This window comes from Gekko japonicus, unplaced genomic scaffold (assembly GCF_001447785.1).
Source record: "Gekko japonicus isolate JY-2015 unplaced genomic scaffold, Gekko_japonicus_V1.1 scaffold4952, whole genome shotgun sequence".
Lineage (NCBI taxonomy): Eukaryota > Metazoa > Chordata > Lepidosauria > Squamata > Gekkonidae > Gekko > Gekko japonicus.
The window spans coordinates 2,099-22,572 of record NW_015168812.1 but is presented as its reverse complement, the minus strand read 5'-3'; the positions used below and the strand labels follow the sequence as shown (position 1 = coordinate 22,572).

At 47.1% G+C, this 20,474-nt stretch overlaps 2 non-coding genes across 2 annotated transcripts; one reads left to right on the top strand and one right to left on the bottom strand.

Annotated features, from left to right (window-relative positions):
* Positions 1-5,870: 5,870 nt before the first annotated feature.
* TRNAV-AAC lies at positions 5,871-5,943 on the top strand. The gene has a single exon. It is a non-coding gene; the product is annotated as a tRNA-Val (tRNA).
* A 716-nt stretch (positions 5,944-6,659) lies between these two features.
* Positions 6,660-6,732, bottom strand: TRNAV-AAC. The gene has a single exon. It is a non-coding gene; the product is annotated as a tRNA-Val (tRNA).
* Between the last annotated feature and the right edge of the window lie 13,742 nt (positions 6,733-20,474).

Genomic DNA, 20,474 nt, shown 5'->3' with positions numbered 1-20,474 from the left:
AAAGTTCCGACAAGTCACAGTTGACTTATGGCGACCCCTGGTGGGGTTTCCAAGGCAGATGTTCAGAGGTGGTTTGCCATTGCCTGCCTCTCCATCACAACCCTGGTATTCCTTGCAGATCTCCCACCCATCCAAGTACTAGCCAGGACCAGCCCTGCGGTGGTTCCGAAATGGGATGAGATCAGCCTAGCCTGGGCTATCCAGCTCACTGCCAAAAATACCCTTATCACTCGCTTGTTGTTGTTCATTCACACAGTCGAGCCCGACTCTTCACAACCCCATGGACCACATCACACCAGGCCCTCCTGTCTTCCACCGTCCTCCGGAGTTTGCTTAATTTCATGTTCGTTGCATCGATAACACTGCCTACCCATCTCATCCTTTGCCGTCCCCGTCTTCTCACTGGCTCCTCCCCAGCACTATCTACCAGCCCCGCAGCTACCAAAACTCCTTTTGCTGCGATTCTTTGTTCTCATCCACTTTCAAATCACTAATCCTTCGTAAAGTAGAATTGTTTCTGTGGGCATTTAAGTACTTCCACTGCCCTCCCCCCATTTCTCTCTCTCTTCAGGATGACGCTTCCTCCTTGTTCTCTTTTCCTCCTTCTCCAAAGACAAATGAGGACGTGTCCTCCTGCTCAGGCAAAGTTTTAAAAAGCCAGAGAGAGCATAAGAAGGAATCAGTAAATATAAAAGACTAGGGGATTCCCTGCTCCCAGATGTGTCAGTCTTGCATGTGTGGATTTCCCCCTCTCTTCCGTTTCTTATTGCAAAATCACGGAGGGAGGGAGGGGTTGGCAGCCGATTAGCTCAAAAAATATGGGTTTTGCTTGTAGATACAGAATGCATACAGAATTTGTTGTTCAGTTGCACAGTCGAGTCCGACTCTTCGCGACCCCATGGACCAGATCACGCCAGGCCTTCTGGTCTTCCGCCATCCTCTGAAGTTTGCTCAACTTCATGTTCGTTGCATCTATGACACTGTCTAACCATCTCATCCTTTGCCGTCCCCGTCTTCTTTGACCTTCAATCTTTCCCAGCATCAGGGTCTTATCCAGTGAGATCTCCCTTCTCATTGGGTGGCCAAAGTATTTGAGCTTCAGTTTCATTATCTGGCCTTCCAGGGAACAGTCAGGGTTGATTTCTTTTAGGATTGACTGATTTGATCTTCTTGCAGTCCAAGGGACTCTCAAGAGTCTTCTCCAGCACCATAGTTCAAAAGAATCTATTCTTCGGCGTTATGCATATAAATTAAATAAGCAAGGTGACAATACACATCCTTGCCGTACCCCTTTTCCTATGCTAAACCAATCACTTGTTCCATATCCGGTTCTGTCACTTCTTGACCCTTATACAGGTTTCTCAGGAGACATCTGAAGTGGTCTGGTACTCCCATCTCTTTAAGGACTTGCCAAAGTTTGTTGTGATCCACACAATCAAAGACTTTAGTGTAGTCAATGAAGCAGAAGTAGATGTTTTTCTGGTGCTCCCTTGTTTTCTCCATAATACAGCGAATGTTGGCAATTTGATCTCTAGTTCCTCTCCCTCACCGAAACCCAGCTTGTACTTCTGGCAGTTCTCTAGCCACTTACTGTAGGATCTTGAGCATGAGCATGCTAGCGTGTGAAATGACTGCAATTGTAAGATAGTTTGAACATTCCTTGGCATTGCCCTTCTTTGGAACTGGAATGTAAACTGACCTTTTCCAATCCTGTGGCCACTGTTGTGTTTTCCAAGGTTGCTGCCATATGGAGTGCAGCACTTCAACAGCATCATCTTTTAAGATTTTGAATAGCTCAGCTGGGATACCATCACCTCCGCTAGCTTTGTTGTTAGTAATGCTTTCTAAGGCCCATTTGACTTCGCACTCCAGGATGTCTGGCTCAAGGTCACTGGCTGTTGTGGTTGTCAAGGACATTGAGGTCCTTCTTGTATAGTTCTTATGTGTATTTTTTGCCATCTCTTCCTAATCTCTTATGCTTCTGTTAGGTCCCTACCGTTTTTGTCTTTTTATCATGGCCAGCTTTGCATGGGATGTTCCCTTGATTTCTCCAATTTTCTTGAAGAAATCTCTAGTCCTTCCCATTCTATTGTTTTGCTCTATTACTTTGCATTGTTCATTCAGGAAGGCCTCCTTATCTCTCCTTGCTGTTCTCTGGAAATCTGCATTCAGTTGGGTAAATCTTTCCTTTTCACCTTTGCCTTTCACTTTCCTTCTTTCCTCTGCTATTTATAAAGCCTCATAAGACAGCCACTTTGCTTTCTTGCATTTCTTTGTCTATGGGATGGTGCTGATTGCAGCCTCCTGTACAATGTCACGAACCTCCATCCATAGTTCTTCAGGCACTCTGTCTATCAAATCTAGTCCCTTAAACCTATTCTTCACCTCCACTGTATAGTCATAAGGGATGTGATCTAGGTCAAACCTGAATGGCCTAGTTCCCAACTTTCTTCAGTTTAAGCTTGAATTTTGCAATGATTAGCTAATGATCTGAGCCACAGTCAGCTCCAGGTCTTGTTTTTACTGACTGTATAAAGCTTCTCCATCTTTGACTGCAAATGAGATAATCAATCTGATTTCGTTGTTGCCCATCTGGTGATGTCCATGTGTAGAGTTGCCTCTTAGGTTGTTGGAAGAGGGTGTTCGCTATGACCAGCATGTTCTCTTGACAAAACTCTATTAGCCTTTGCCCGGCTTAATTTTGTTCTCCAAGGTCAAACTTGTCTGTTATTCCGGTTACCTTTTGATTTCCTTCTTTAGCATTTCAGTCCCCTGTGATGATAAGGACATTTTTTGTGTGTGTTAGTTCTAGGAGGTGTTGTAGGTCTTCACAGAACCAGTCCATTTTGGCCTCTTCTGCACAAGTGGTTGGGTCATGGATTACTGTGATGTTGAATGGTTCACCTTGGATTCGGACTGAGATCATTCTGTCATTTTTGAGATTGTATCCTAGTACTGACTTTTGCACTCTTTTGTTGACTATAAAGGCCTCACCATTTTTTCTATGGGATTCATGGCCACAGTAGTAGATATAATGGTCTTCTGAGTTAAATTAGCCCATTCCTGTCCACTTTAGTTCACTGATTCCCAAGATGTCGATGTTCAGTCTTGCCATTTCATTTTTTACCTCATCCAAATTACTTTGATGCATAGATCTTACATTCCAGATTCCTATGCAGTATTGTTCTTTGCAGCATCGGACTTTCCTTTCATCATCAGACACATCCACAGCTGAATGTCCTTTCGGCTTTGGCCCAGCCGCTTCACTCTTTCTGGGGTTACTTGTACTTGCCCTCTGCTCTTCCCCAGTAGCATATTGGACACCTTCCGACCTGAGGGGCTCATTTTCCAGTGTCATATCTTGTAGCCTTTTGTTACTGTCCATGGGGTTTTCTTGGCAAAGATACTGGAGTGGGTTGCCATTTCCTTCTCCAGTGGATCACATTTTAGAGGAGTTCTCTGCTGTGGCCTGTCCGTCCTGGGTGGCCCTCCATGGCATAGCCTGCAGCCTCATCGAACCATGCAACCCCCCTCTCCACATCAAGAACGTGATCCATGAGAGAGTACCACTAGCTATATTCTTGCAATATATGTTATGACCATTAGGGGGTGCTAGTGCCATACTCTTCCCAATGATTATTCCCCCCAATACGTATGCTCATTACATATGCTAACTCACTCAGTCCTCACATATGTATCCTCAACAAGGACTATACATCCTCTATATTTTAGTGTATTTCTTTTACAAAATAGTCTATCAGAATACTGAAAGTAACGCAAGGAATATTGGGATGTTTTGCTGCATCCACCTCAAAAAAGAAAAGGAAAATGCCGTTAAGTGACCTCCATGCCTGAGAGGAGAGAATGGAGAGTATCAGTTTATTTCCCACAATTAGAAAATATACCTTTTCACATTTATCAGCTATTTTGACATATTTATTGCTTTACAACTGTTGACCTTATAACCTTAGCTTGTTGTTTAGTTTGTATTTGCACATCTTTGTCATGTTACATGCTAATTTGCTGTTCAGCCCCCATCTATAAGTTTGAACCTTACCTGCCATTCCTAAGGTATTTGAAAAAGTGTGCCTTGCACATGAAAGCTCATACCTTGAATAAACCTATGTTGGTCTTAAAGGTGCCACCGGACTCTAAGTTTGTTCTACTGCTTCCGACCAACACAGCTGACCACCTGGATCTATCCCCAATGAGTATCTCATTCTTTTCCCCCAAGACCCAATATACACTAAAATACACTAAATATAGAGGCAACTAATAATATTCCCAATATATGTAGATGTATCAGAGACTCTAGTGTAGTGTAGTGGCTATCACATTTACATAACACGCAAAAGGTCCCCGGATCGAGACCGGGCAGAAACACATTTTTTTGCCAAGGATAGAGCCAATGGCAGCATTTTCCTACAGCCAGGCAAAAGACGGTGTTTGGCTACTGCATAAATTAGTTTGCTCTGGAGCCATCCTTCCTGAGCTAAGACAAAAATGTGTGAGCCAGAGGTTAAAAAGCTGTGAGCTAGCTCACACTAACTCAGCTTAGAGGGAACACTGACCCCTGGTGGGGTTTCCAAGGCAAGAGATGTTCAGAGGTAGTTTGCCATTGCCTGCCTCTCCATCACAACCCTGGTATTCCTTGGTGGTCTCCCACCCAAGTACTAGCCAGGACCAGCCCTGCGTAGCTTTCGAAATGGGATGAGATCAGGCCAGTCTGAGCTATCCGACTCACTGCCAAAAATATCCTTACCACTAGCTATACCCTTGCAATATATGTTATGACCATTAGAGGGAGCTAGTGCCATACGCTTCTCAATGATTATTCCCCCAATTAATAATGCTAACTCATTCAGTCCTTACATATGTATTCTCAACAAGAAGGACTATACAGCCTCTATATTTTAGTGTATTTCTTTTTCAGAACAGTGTATCAGAATACTGAATGTAATGCAAAGAATATTGGGAAGTTTTGCTGCTGTTAAGTGACCTCCACGCCTGAGAGGACAGGAGAGTATCAGTTTACTTCCCACAATTAGAAACGATACCTTTACACATTTATCAGTTATTTTAAAATAACTATATAGTGTTTTATATTTACTTTATGATAGCAAATTAGCATGTAAAATGATAAAGATTTGCAAATACAAACTAAATAACAAGCTAAGGTTATAAGGTCAACAGTTGTAAAGCAATAAATATATCAGATCAGATAAGAAATTTATGTACGATCATAGATCAGAATAAAACATAGATATAAATTTATGTATATTTATATCTATGTTTTATTCTGATCTATGATCGTACATAAATTTCTTATCTGATCTGATATATTTATTGCTTTACAACTGTTGACCTTACGACCTTAGCTTGTTATTTAGTTTATCATTGCACATCTTCATCATGTTACATGCTAATTTGCTGTTCAGCCCCCGTCTATAAGTTTGAACCTTACCTACCATTCCAATGTATTTGAAAAAGCTCCTACCTTGAATAAACTTCTGTTGGTCTTAAAGGTGCCACCGGACTCTAAGTTTGTCCTACTGCTTCCGACCAACACAGCTGACCACCTGGATCTATCCCCAATGAGTATCTCATTCTTTTTCCCCAAGACCCAATATACACTAAAATACACTAAAATACAGAGGCAACTAGTAATATTCCCAGTATATGTAGATGTATCAGAGACTCTAGCTTTGTTAGAGAACAGGCATATGGGGCATGTGAGCTATGCAGATGAAGAAGCGGATTCTTTTTTTTTTAATTGCTGATTATTAGCAATATTTATAGAGCAATAAGATACAACTCGATTTTTTAAGCATACAGATCAGCTGAGCTGGGCTGGCAATGAAAGAGGGCTTGTTTCTGTAGTGTAGTGGCTATCACGTTTGCCTAACACGCAAAAGGTCCCCGGATCGAGACCGGGCAGAAACACATTCTTTTGCCTGGCTGTAGGAAAATGCTGCCATTGGCTCTATCCAGGGCAAGGGGGCGTGCACATTGACAATAAAAGTAATAATACATTATAAAGAACACGAATCTAACCATTTATGATGAAGGACGGATTAATAATAATCCGGAACCCATACCAGCTTTGCCATATGGAAGCTGCTTCTGCATTCATACATCGTTCTTATGAGAAAATCTCAGTCGACATCATTCTTATCTCTTCCAGTTTACGTTCACACCAACCCTGTTAGGTTGAGAGAGAAAGAGAGAGAAACCAACTAGTAAGTTTCATGGTAGAGTGGGGATTTGAATGTGAGTTAGGGCTCCCAGCATTGCCTCATCAAAAGCTGGGAGATGGTGCCGCCTAGGAAGGTTGGATGTAACGTTATTTCCTAGTGACGCTATAGGAATTTCACATAATCTCTATAGTAAAGACCACAAAGACATGGGGGAAATCCTAGAGCATCAGTATGGCAGCCATTTTCTGTCCACTTTTTTCTCATCGTTTTCTCAAGGGTAGGTGGGAGAAAGAGGCAAAGGTTAGAGCTTACTCTCCACAGGCAGGAAAATAGCAAGCCTAACCTGGTTCTCCCAAATCCTAGTCTAACACCTGCACTCAGTTTTCTTCCACCCTATGTACACGCCCCCTTGTCCTGGATAGAGCCAGTGGCAGCATTTTCCTACAGCCAGGCAAAAGAATGTGTTTCTGCCCAGTCTCGATCCGGGGACCTTTTGCGTGTTAGGCAAATGTGATAGCCACTACACTACAGAAACAAGCCCTTTTTCATTGCCAGCCCAGCTCAGCTGATCTGTACGCTTAAAAAGGTTTGTTGTATTTTATTGCTCCAGCGCATCCATTATCTTTCTCCTCAAGTGCAAGCGCCCTCCTCTGGGCAGAGTTGGCACTGCAGCCCTGCAGGCAGACAAAAGTAAGGATTTCTCTCTGGTTCCAGTTCCAGGACTGTCTGCGTGCTGGGAAAATGTGATCGCCCCTAGAGAAATGAGCTGTCTGCCTCCGCCAGCTATGCAGCTCTTCTATGCTGCGCTCATCTATGCTTTCAGGGGAGTTAGGGAGGCTGCACCATTAACATTTTTTAGTGTTGTTCCCTGGGAGCTCTTTTCTTCCAGGCATACAAATGGCCAGTGTCCTGGGTAAAGCCAGCATCGCTCGCTGCAAGAGCCCACGCACCTGCTTTCCATCGGGAAAACTGCCCAGCAGGTTGAAGTACCATATCAGCATCTGGCAGCAGAGCAGGCATGTTGTTCAGTAGCTCAGCTGGGGGAGCAGAGCACTGTAGGTAGTACAAGAAGGGATCCTTGGGCCGCTGGTTCAATTCCAGCAAGGGAGGCTGCTCTTTTGCTGGTACTTCTTGCCCAAAATGGGTCTTGCTACAGCGACACACTTCAGCCACCTAGGGATGCCAACCTTCATTTGTGGCTTGGAAATCTCCCAGAATTACAAATCATCTCCAGGTGACAGAGATCATTTCCCCTGGAGAAAATGCCTGCTGTGGAGGGTGGGATGAAACGTATGTCCTTAAACTTGCTGAAGTCCCTCCCCTCCCTAGACTCTTCCCTCCTCAGGCTCCAACTCCTAAGGCTCCACCCCCAAATCTCCAGGAATTTCCCAACCTGGAGCTGGCAACCCTACAAAGGGGACCTCAAATACCACCGGGGGGGGGCTGTCTCTCAGCAACTGCCCAAGAATTTCCTGTCTTGCAACTGAAAGGAAAGATAAGGAGGATCAGATCCCTTTGGGAAGTTTGGAGACTATTTAAAACTACAATCCTAGAAGCTCAGAGAAAATGTATACCGCAGGCAGTGTTCCCTCTAAGCTGAGTTAGTGTGAGCTAGCTCACAGTTTTTTAGCCTCCAGCTCACACACTTTTGTCTCAGATCAGGAAGGATGGCTCCAGAGCAGTGTTCCCTGTAAGCTGAGTTAGTGTGAGCTAGCTCACAGTTTTTTAGCCTCCGGCTCACACATTTTTGTCTTAGCTCAGGAAGGATGGCTCCGGAGCAAACTAACTGATGCAGCAGCCAAATTGCTCGCTCACAGCTTTTAATGCCAGTAGCTCACAAGGTAGAATTTTTGCTCACCAAACTCTGCAGCTTAGAGGGAACATTGACCGCAGGTTAGGAAAGGTACACATAGGAATTTAAAAAGGCCTGCATGGTTAACGAACAAAGTAATGGAAGCAGTAAAAGGTAAGAAGGAGTCCTTAAAGCGGTGGGAGGCCAGTCCGCGTGAGGTAAATAAAAGGGAGCACAGGCTGTGGCAAATAAAATGCAAGTGGGTGATCAGACAGGCAAAAAGGGGCTGTGAGGAACATATGGCAAAAAACATCAAGACCAACAATAAAGATCTCTTCAGGTACGTTAGCAGTGGGGCCCTTGGATGACCAAGGGGTAAAAGGATTACTAAAGGATGATAGGGAAACGGCAGAGAAGCTGAATGCGTTTTTTGCCTCTGTCTTCACTGTGGATGATGGGAGGTGCTCGCCCACTCCGGAACTGCTGATTTCAGGAGGGGTGTTGAAAGACTGATTGTGGTGACGAGAGGTGTCAGATTGAGGTGACGAGAGAGGATGTCCTACAACAGATGGACAAATTAAAAACTGACAAATCACCAGGCCCAGACGGCATGCACCCAAGAGTTCTGAAAGAACTCAGATGTGAACTTGCGGATCTCCTGACAAAAATAGGCAATCTATCATTATAATCTACCTCCATTCCTGACCACTGGAAGGTAGCTAATATCATCTCTAAAAAAGGTTCCAGAGGGGAGCTGGGAAATTACAGGCCAGCCAGTCAAACATCGATACCAGGTAAGTTGGAAGGAAGGATATAGAATGGCTGCTTTACAGGGTGGACTGTATGGCATTATACCCCGTTAAAGTCCCTCCCCTCCCCAAGCCCTGCCCTCCTCGGGCTCTGCCTCCCCCCAATGTCCATGTCGTTCCCAACCCAGAGCTGGCAACCCCACCGTCCACAGCTTAACCCATGTTTGCGTCACACCCAACATTTCATGCCCCTCAGCTCTGACGTTCAGTTATGATGTTGCCATGCTGGGGTTATGGAATGGCCAAGACTGGAATAGATCTTGTGGCCCACAACTGAAGGAACTTTGGTGCCCTTCTCCTAAGGGTTTAAAGAGGTCTTTTTAAGCTCTTCTGAAAAGGAAAGAGGCAAAAGAGAAAATGGTCAAACCAGTACACCCCCACACGGTCACCTCAGGACCTGCCCCGCCACACCAACCTCCACACTATGACTGCCGACTCTGGGTGTTGGGAAATTCCTGGAAATTTGGGGAGTGGACCCTGGGAAGGGTATAGTTGGGGAGAGGAGGAACATCAATGGGATATAATTAGGGTTGCCAAGTCGTTGCAGTCGCCGCAGCGGGGGACTCCGGGTGAGTTTTCCCTCCGATAGTCGTGGCCCCGCCCCCAGCATGCTCGGCGTCCTAACATCACTTCCTGGTGATGCGCACGTCGGGGCGGGGTTCCCCCCGGGGCCCGATCCGCTGGTGGCGGGGAACGGGCCTCTGGGGCGGGGGTTTCCCCACCCCCTGGGGGGACTTAGCAGCCCTAGATATAATGCCATAGAGTCCACACTCCAAAGCAGCCATTTTATATCTGGGGAACAGTGTGTAGCTGTAGCTCTCCCCATCTCAGTTGTAATTCCAGGGGATCTCCACGCACCACCCAGAAGCTGGCAACTTTACTCTGCACAGAAGTGACAGACAGGATTCCTCATGGGTGGCTTGAGATGGGAAGAGCTGGTGGCGGGAGACTAGGCCTCAGCCGTGCGTTCCATTCCTTCCTTCACACTTCACTTTAACAGTGAGAGTTGATTGCTCCCCATTTATTTCTTTACCTTGTTTATAGTCCACTTTTCTCACTGAGACTTCGTGTGGATGACACAGTGCAGGTCAAAACAATCAACAGGAGCATACATACAACAGGGTCATACACACAGCAACAGACACTGTGTACTATACATAGTATGGGAAGAAGATGTACCCCTCTGCAGCTCAGGAAGATTTAGCCGATTCTGCCCATCCTCTTGATTGGTGCCATCTGCCTAATTCTGCGATTCTGTTCAAAGGGCAGAACTCTGGGCTGGACCATACCCGAATTACCCGACTTCCAAGAATGAAGAAGAGGAAGAAGAAGAGCGGCTTACAATCTCCTTCCCTTCTTCTCCCCACAACAGCCACCCTGTGAGGTAGGTGGGGCTGAGAGAGCTCTGAGGGAACTGCTCTTGAGAGAACACGCAAGCTCAACCCGACCCCAGGGCTCCTAACCACTAAACCAAACTCGTCTTTTCAACTACCCTGTGTCTTCACAGGTGTTAAATAGTGGGTTCCATGGATGAACAGACCCCAAGTATAGTGATCAGCTCTCTTTATTAGTGATTTCAGCAAGGAGAAAAAAGACTGAAAAGCCCTGGCAGAAGCCTGGTTTTTAAGCATGCAAGACACCACCCCCCAAACACACACCCCACCCAACGATAGGCCATTTACATTACACTGTTTCTCTATTGGTCCATTCTAGGATTCTAGCCAGCTATTGTTTGTGGATGCAAGCTCAACCCGACCCCAGGGCTGGTTGGGGCTGACTCATCTTTAGTACACAACAACAGGGCTTCAGCACATTAGACCTCTGTACATGTGGGAGCGTTGCGGTTATCTTCAGGGAGGTAGGGTTGCCAACTGCCAGGTGGTGGCTGGAGAGCTCCTGAGAGTACAACTGATCTCCCGGTGACAGAGATCAGTTCACCTGGAGAAAATGGCTGCTTTGGAAGGTGGACTCTGTATGGCATTATGCCCCACTGAAGTGTCTCCCCTCCCCAGATCCTGCCCCTCCCCAGACCACCCCCAAAATCTCCAGATATATCTCAACCGGAGCTGGCAATCCTACCAAGGAGTCAAGGCATTGTGTGCTCACTCCTCACAGCTGCGTGTACGGACCATTTCCCAGGGTAGCCCCTGCCTACACAAAGCTCTCCTCAGCACTGCCATTTCTCCTCACAGTCTGTTGCCACCTGGCTCCAATTCTAAGCCTGGCTGAAGGGAAAACGCGCCTGAGGGACACGGTGGGGAGGCAAGATTGGCAAGGGGAGGTGCTTTGGAGAAACCGCCCCCCCCCCCCCCGTGTGTGACATTTGCGTGCTCCTGATGCCACTGTCTTTCAGGCCCTGAGCTAAAACAGTTTCTTTTGCCCAAGCAATCGTGGATGATGCAGTTTTGCTGTTCCTTATTTCTTTAATTTTGTTTCTGAGGTGTTTGATGTGGTTGTGAAGGTAGGCGTTTGGATTTTATGTTTAATTTCTGTGAGCGATCGTGAAGGCTGATAAAGCAGCAAGGCAGGATAGGAATATTTAAAATGCATAAATACATTACAAAGCGGGCACGTGGTAATTCCCACCTTAGAGTGAGTCATTTGTGCGCTTGCCAAGGGAAATGGCGTTGGCCGACACATAGCGAAAGCTGAATTCTTCATCTCCACTACTCAGCGGATGTATTTCACTGAGCTGCTACAGTATTGAGTGGACCTGTTCAGATTTTCTCCATAAGCCGTCTTATACCCAGACAGGCTTGTGAATAAGCTATGATATATATATATATTTGTCACCAGGATGGATGGCTCCCCAGCTGTGAAAATGTCATATTCTTATATGTTAACAAAAGGAAGGTAAGAAAATATTATATAGTAGCACAGGCACCAAAAAGGTGTCGGAAGAAAAATGCTCCTTCGATGAAGGAACAAAACGTGGGTGTACTGAAAGATTCTCTTCCGAAAAGAATTGATTTGTGGCTCTTTGGTGCAAAACCTCAACAGAAGCTAAACGCCTGATGAAAGCCGCCACATTAGCCTATTTTCAAAGTACGTCAACGAGTGAAACCATTAACAAAAGAGCACTCCTGAGCATGTGTAGAGTGAATGTTACTCTCACCACAAAATGCATCCCTTTCTATACATCTAGAATTCAGAAACAAGGCTTTTAAACTGCAGAGTTCAAGGGCAGCTTCCATTCTAGCACCTTTTGTTTTTACAAGTGAACGATGATTTAGATTTTCACTGGGGAAACAATGTAGAGATTTAGATGATAGTTAAGGCTGCTTCCACATGGACACCAGAGGTCATTTCGGGGGGGGAACATGGGGGAACGCAGTCCCCCCGGGTGAGGTACGGGGGCGGGGCCACATGACGAAGCCCCGCCCCCCGCTTCCGGCCGCCCCGCTTCCGGCCCTCATTCAGCCAGGAGGAGGCAGGAGAAGAGGGAGGGTAAGTTGCTTTCTCCCTGCCTCTCCCCACCCCTGCCTGCCTGGGGCCAGGGAGGGCCTTCGCGGGGCTTCCTTGCACTCCCGCCAGCCTTGCAGGTCCACCACCAGTCCCCTCATGGGGCTCGGCAGCGGAGCTGCAAGGCCGGCACCGGCGGCCGGGATCGTTGGGGGTGCCGTGTGTGGCCTTATGACACATTTCCGGTGATGTCAGGAAGTGTGGCCTTATGACACACTTCCAGTGATGTCAGGGTGTGTGGCATATGCTAATGAGTTATGCTAATGAGTTCCCCTAGCTCTTTTTCTACGAAATGACCCCTGATGGCCACTATTATCTGTGTAGCTTTCTCACTGGTGCTGTGAATGCAGAGGCATTTGCAGTGGCAACGGGCATCCACGCTGCAAATTCCTTTCCCACAGTTCCCCCCATAAAAACTGGAGGGCTTTAAAAAAGATTATTCTAGTACTAGATTACTAGATGACTCTAGTGTTATAAGAATCCATTGCAACAATGTACTTGTTTCCTCCGTTCATTTAACCAACATGTCTCTAGCCCTTTTCATTGTGGAATTATAAGAGGAAATGTGCAGCCAGCACCAGGGAGAAGTATCTGCTCTCTGCGATGGCCACCCTAATCTCAAACAAGAGTGGTGGGTTGGTGACCTATAATATCAGTGCATAGGTGAGCTCATGTAGGTGAAAGCATCATATCCTTTAATCTACAATTGCTATTGACTGCAGTCCCTTCTCCGGGCAGAGTTAGATGTTTATATGTTTGTTTTTTTAGCACTAATGTGAAGCTGGGGGGTCAGCTGTTCCCCAAACTGTCGATTACCTCCTGCAAGTTACCTTTTAAAAGATTTTTTTCTTCAACTGGATTAAAAAACAGGAAGTGCACCTGGCTTCTGGAAAATAACCTGGAAAATAAGATGTTCAGAGGAGATTTCAGAGGGGAGGTTAAGTACCACCAAAGGTTCCCAGAAGGGCCCCTAATATTGCTGCTGCTGCTGTTGCTTCTTCTTCTTCTTCTTCTTGTTCTTCTTCTTCTTCTGTTGTTGCTGTTGTTAATGATGATGATGATAATAAAAATAGTAACTCAGAAATAGGATTGAATAGGTGCTGAAATCATTTAAACCAATTAAAATTTTTAAAAATCTGGGCACTTTTATTTGCTTGTTTTTTATTTTTAAACGCACAGTTGCTTTGTACCAGGTTCTGGAGCCGGAGTGGGTGAAAAACACAAATAAATAAATATTGGCTACAGCAGAAGAACAAGGTTGCTAGAATCGTTTGCCTCGGGAGAAAGTCCGTGCAGGAATGGATATTTCTCTCAACAGGACCTTCTGCTCCTGATAGGACAGTAGCCATGTTTGTTTAAGGGGGCAATGATTAACTTAGGTGAAGGGGATGTTTGGGGAGACTCTGACCCCTGTGTGGGTATCTTGAGGCACAGTTTGCCATCTTCTTCCTGGAAACAACTTTACGATTGCCTTGAACATTCCTGGTCTAGAGTCAGCCTTCGCCCTGCTTTTTGTCACCTTGACTCTGCACTTTGAAATCTGACTTTGTTGACAAGCATCAGGGGACGAGGGGGAAATGTCATAAGCTCCCAAATTCTGTGCTTCCAGACAGGGTGGAGAGGTGGCTGACCTCTTGAACATCGGTATAGTACAGTGATTCCAACCGCCTTTGAGTCTGTTTTCAGCACTCCCTGAGATACAGAGCAAGAGCCGTACAGAACAAACTTTAAAAGAAAGACCGCATGCAGAAAGAAATATTAATAATTACTTCAAGGGGACAAAGGGAATCCAGTGGGAGGATAAAACCAGATGGAAGATAAAGCAAAGTTCACAGGCCTTGCCTGGCTGTTCCCTGGCATGCTTTCTGGGAGAAAAACCAGTGATGTTGTTAGCCACTGAGAACATATTCATTTGTCCCTTCCCTTTTGTATCCCAGCCTTTCTCCAGGAATTTTAGGGCAGCGTAAATGCAATTCTCTCATTTTACTGTCACGATAACCTTCTGGGATAGGTTGAGCTGAGAAAACGTCACTTGCCCAGGGCTTGAGTAGGGTGATGAACTCTTCTTAAAACCATCCTGTTTAAGAGGAAAGTCAAGCAACCGATCTGCTATGCTACCCTGGCTCTCTAAGGCAGTGGAATGGATAGGGTGGACAACAAGCCTGAAGAAAGGTGTCCTCTCCCTTTTATGGCGGCTTGATGTTTGGGAATGAACTGTCGAAGCTTCGCATAGTGTGCAGGAAAACAGAATCACTCGAAGCCTTTCTTAAATGGACAGGACATTTTTTCCCCCAGGCCAATTACTCTGTGTGGGAAGGGGTAGCCATGCAGAACTGGAAACAATTTTCTCCATCACAGGAGAAAGCTTGGCCTTGATTTTGTTGTGATTGGCCCTAGCCCCTATGGCAGCCATTTTAAGATTGGCCCTGCCCACCTTCCATCTGTTCGCAAAATTCCAATTGTGATACAGTTGCCAACTTCCAGGTGGGGCCTGGATATTTCCTAGAATTACAACTGATCTCCAGGTGACCGAGAACAGTTCCCCTAGAGCAGGGGTGGCCAAACTGTGGCTTGGGAGCCACATACGGCTCTTTCACACATATTGTGCGGCTCCCAGCAGGGCGGCTGGGGAAGTGAAAGGGAGCTACGCTTTTCCTTCCTTCCTTCCTTCCTTCCTTCCTTCCTTCCTTCCTTCCTTTTGCTTTCTTTGCTTCTCTCTCTTTCTTTCCACCTCTTTCCTTCTTTCTTTCCACCTCTCTCTCTCTCTTTCTTTCTCTCTGACAAATAAATATCATTAGCAAACAAATAAATACCATTGGACAAATAAATATCATTATCAATATCTGTTTTTACCCCTTTTGCTTTTATTTTTGAGAGTCTCATTTAATGTTAATAAAAAGCAAATTTGCATATTTTTCAATTAAAACGCGTTTGTAATATCTGTTCATGTCTTGCAGCTCTCAGACATCTGACGTTTACTCTATGTGGCTCTTACATCGAGCAAGTTTGGCCACCCCTGCCCTAGAGCATGGCTGCTTCAGAGGGTGGACTTTATTTCATTATACCCAACTAAGGTTTATTTCATTATACCCCTCCGCAAACCCTCCCTTTCCAAGGATCCAACCCCCCCAAAAAAAAATCTCCAGGAACCTCCCAAACCAGAGTTGGCAACCCTAAAATTTAAGGTACCCACAGGCTCAACAAGGTTGGGGGCCTAAACAATTCTTAAGAAAACAAAGGTGCAGACCCTATATACAATTATTCTGGGACTACGTCCCACGGAACCATGTGTTCCTTACTTTTATGTAATCTGGCTTAGATTTCTGCTGTAAAGGCCCAATCTTGTACACATGTTCTTGGGAGTAAGTCCTACTGAACTCTTAGGGGCATTTACTTACAAGCAATGCTCCCTCTAAGCTGCGGAGTCTTGTGAGCAAAAACTCTACTTTGTGAGTTACCGGCGTGAATGTTGTGAGCGAGCGATTTGGCTGCTGCATGAATTCGTTTGCTCTGGATCCGTCCTTCCTGAGCGGAGACAAAAATGTGTGAGCCAGAGACTAAAAAAACTGTGAGCTAGCTCACACTAACTCAGCTTAGAGTCAACATGTTTAGGTTTGTGTTGTGTACTAAGCGGCACCATCTTTTTTGGCATTTAATGAAACGGGGAATTTTTTTGGGTGCTTTGGGCCCACATTCAGCAGGTAAGGTTTTTCAAGTAAAGTTCCATCTCCATGCAGGGAGCCCAAGTGATGCAGTAGCAGAAATACTGGGTCTGAACTGGGGAGACCCATGTTCAAATCTTGGTTCAGCCGGTGGCTGCTGGGCAGGTCTCTCTCCGGAAGCTAAAATAAGAAATTCCTTTTTGGCAAGAGGTGGGTAAGTCATTGATTCCCCTTCTAACTTTCTCTACAGAATTGTCAGGAATCTGAAATGGAGTGTTGAGCTCCTTGAAAGGAAAGTGGGGCATGAATAAACAAGGCCCTGCTAGCATGTTTCAAAGCTGGTTTGAAGGTTTACTCAGGCTTCCCAGAGGTGCTGCATGGCTGTCTGGAACCCCAAAAGGAGGAGGAGGAGAGGTGCTGCATGGCTGTCTGGAACCCCAAAAGGAGGAGGAGGAGGAGGAGAGTTGGATTTACACCCCGCCCTTCACTCAGAGTCTCAGAGCATCTTACAATCTCCTTTCCCTTCTTCTACCCACAACAGACACCCTGTGAGGTAGGTGGGGCTGAGAGAGCTCTGAGAGAACTGCTCTTGAGAGAACAGCTCTGACTGTGACTGGCTCAAAGTCATCCAGCTGGCTGCATGTGGAGTGGCGAATCAAACCCAGTTCTTCATATTAGAGTCCACTGCTCTTAATCTACACCAAACTGGTTCTCAACCTGGAATAAGGACAGTTGTGTCACATTGGAGGGAAATGGCTCATTATCAGGTGACAAAACTATTTGTGATTCGAATAATTTTTCCCCCCTGTGCTAGTGAATTTCAGATCTAAAGAACTGTTTGCTTTTCATACTTGTAGGTTACCATGGGGATATTTGGCGCATTGTGTTAGGCCTAACACATCATGCTGTGATTGGAATGTGTAGATCCCTTGCATTTTGAGTTTGGTATGATTACATGCGGTCTCTGGAAAACCACTAAAAATAATTGCCCTGGCATTTGGAAGTTGCTATTCTTTCTCACATAGCAGAATAGTTTGTAGTCTTCTTGCCAAAGAGTTCTGAAAGCCTCCAAGGCTTGCACACATTTTTTTTTTTTTTTTGCCATTGGCCAGTGGCTCAATAGGGGGTAAAATGTTTATCTCCCTTATTTCCTGAGCTTGGCACAGCTACACCTTTCTGCAGCAAACTCTTCTAGACTGCTGAGTCTCTCTCATACTTTTTAAGTTGATAAATAAATATTGCTACCAGGGGATACAGAGTGGAAGAGAGCCAGTTGGAAACTAAATTTATACTCTTATCAAGACTGTTTTTGCATTTGTATTGTAGAAGCTGGAATACAAAAATATATGCAAGTCTCATGTACCAACAGATGCACAGGGGAAGAGTGGGCTAAAAGCAGTCCTCACACTCACAGCATGTCTGTTGTGGGGAGGGGAAGGGAAAGGGGTTTGTAAGCCACTCTGAGACTCCTTTGGGTAGTGAAGGGCGGGGTATAAATCCAATCTCTTCTTCTTCTTCTTCTTCTTAAGGGGAAGAATTGGCTTGGGTTAACCACTGTATGAAACCGCCAGGAGGGGTCATCTGCGGATGGATGACATCCAATGCCACTTCTTCTTTTCAGCAGTCAATGGAAATTCTAACCAGGTGTTGGAGGCAGGAATGGGATAAACAAGGGCCTAGGGATGCCAGCCTCCAGGCAGGACCTGGGGATCCCACGAAATTACAGCTCTTCTACAGAGATCAGTTTCCCTGGAGAAAATGGATACTTTAGATTGGGCTCTATGGTGTTGTAGTCCACTGAGGTCCCTGTCCTCCTCAGGTTGCATCCCCAAATCTCCAGGAGTTCCCAGCCTGGATCTGGCAACCCTACCTCCCCATCATCTCCCACCAGTGGCCACAGGGGACCTGGCTACCCTAGCCAATAAACTGAAGTTCAATCCAGATTAATTCAGAGGTGCCATCCACTTTCTGTATCGTTTACAGTATATTTTGCCTTAGAAAGTTTGTTCTTTGCATTGGTCTCTAATGCTGCAATCCTCATCCAAATACCTTGTTCATTGGTTTCTTAGGTTGTCTTTCTGCACTATTTTACATTCTGTAACTCTCCTTTTTTAAAATTAATCTTTATTGATTTCCAAACAAAACTGTGTGAAACAAAAATGGTATCTTTACACTAAATTCTCACATAACAAAGCAAGTTTGTTACCAAGTAATTAAGTACAACGAATAAAGCGCAAATTTCAACCAAATAAAGTTGACCATTCCCTCTTTCTAACATTGAAGACATAAGATTAGTCAAGTGACATTATCTAATGGCATTTCAGCATTAGCATTTGTTTGTAGACTGTGAGCTCCGCCTGGCCCCTGCCCGGGGTCGGGGGCCTGTGCCGTTGCTCCCTAGAAGAGGTCGAGGACCTCAGGCCTCTGGGAGGAGCTCGGGTTGGAAAGGCTGCGAGAGGAATCTCTTATATGGAACGGAGCGTACCTCAGACGCCGGCCGGTCAGGGAGTTACGTCACTCCCTCGAGGCCTGCCTGAGACTGCCTTCTCCTTGTTGGCTACTCCTGCCCTCTCTCTCTCTGCTACCAGGATCGCCACTCTCTTAGCCAGCCCAGGGCCTCCTCACTGGTTTGCTCCGTTCTTCCTTTTATTCCGCTCGCTTCCCCCACCAGCCCCAGCTCCTCCGCCCCGCCCTCATACAAAGGAGGAAACGCTGTCCCGCCCCTCCAGCCCCCACCCTTTCCCGGTCCAGCGCAGGGAGCCGGTGCGGCGTCTTCCTTCTCCGTCTCGGCTCGCCCCGGGGGAAGTTCTCTCGGACGCCGCCGGGCCCGCCCTCGTCCTCCGGGCTGCGCCGCGGCCCCGCCGGGCCTCCCGTCGTTGAGGGCTCCGTTCTCTTCCTGCCCGCCGGCTGTCCTCCCGGCCGCTGCGTTGCCCGTCGCTTCTCCGGGGGTGTCTGGGAGTGCCCGCCGTACGACGCCGCCGCCGGCCGCCTCCAGGTTAGGTGTGAAAGGGGGGGGCATGGGGGTCGTCGGTCGTGCCGGCATCGCTCCTCCCGGCATCCCCGGGAGCTCCGAGGCCCGGCCCTTGTCAGGGCCGGGACATACCCCTCCCCTTATCCTCTCCGTGGGGTTGTCTTCGTAAAGCCTTGACAGATAGTCGGGCACGTGATGGTCTCGTCCGGCCCGGTGTTGAATCACGAACTGAAACGGCAAGAGGGACAGGTACCAGCGTAAGATGCGGGGGTTATGATCCTTCATACGTTCTAACCATAACAGTGGGGCATGGTCGACTACCAACGTAAAGGGGTTGTTTGACAAATAATATTGTAGGGAGCCCACGGCCCATTTAACGGCCAGTGCTTCCTTTTCGACGGTGGAATAGGCTCTCTCGGCTGGGAGAAGCTTTCGACTTAGAAAGAGGATCCGACGCTCTATCCCGTCGTGTTCTTGTGTCAGTGCCGCTCCGAGCCCGGATCCGGAGGCGTCGGTATGCACCGCAAAGGGTTTGGAGAAGTCTGGGTTTTGCAAGACCGGTTTCCCCGAGAGGCTATTACGCAGGGAAGTGAAGGCCCGTTCTGCAGCAGGCGTCCATACGAGTTGGTTGGGTTGGTCCTTTCGTAGGCAGTCGGTTAATGGGCCCGCCTTGGCGGCGAAGTGTGGTATGAACTTCCCATAATATCCCACCATGCCCAAGAACCTCCGTAACTGTTTTTTGTTAGTGGGACGGGGTTGTTGTTCTACCGTTAAGACCTTCTCTGGTACTGGACGGAGCTTGCCTTTCCCGACCACGAATCCCAAATATCGCAACTCCTGGAACCCTATCCGGCTTTTCCGCGGATTGGCATGTAATCCGGCCGCCTTCAAGGCCTGCAGAACGGTCCGCACGTGGCGCAGATGAGTTGGCCAGTCAGGACTGCATATCAGGATGTCGTCAATATAGGCCCTGGCGTATTGAGCGCAGTGAGCGAGAGCCCGGTCCACCAATCGTTGGAAAGTGGCCGCCGCCCCCTGAAGGCCGAAGGGCATTCGTCGGAACTGGAACAGCCCTTGTGGGGTGGCGAACGCAGTTTTTTCTTTATCTGGCGGGTGGACCGGCACCTGCCAGTAACCTTTCGTCAAGTCCAGGGCTGTCAGGAATTTGGCTTGTCCCAGTTGGTCGATCAATATGTCGGCCCGAGGCATAGGGTATGCGTCGAAGGCGGAGATCTTATTAACTTCCCTATAATCGACGCAGAACCTTACCGCCCCGTCTGGCTTAGGGACCAGGACAATGGGACTGCGCCACGCGCTTCGGGACGGCTCGATGATCCCCATCCGTAGCATGTCGCGGACCTCCTGCGCAATGATTTCCCATTGTTTCTGTGGTAGGGGCCTCCATCGCGTCCGGGCCACCTTCCCTTCCTTTGTGGGGATATAATGTGTGGCCAGTCGGGTGTATCCCGGCGTGTTGTCGAACACCCCGGGGACCTGGGCCAGGACTTCCTGCATTTGGGCTTGTTGGCGGGTATTCAAGCCTGGGTCGAGGGTTGGTACTTCGGCCTCCCCACTCGTTTG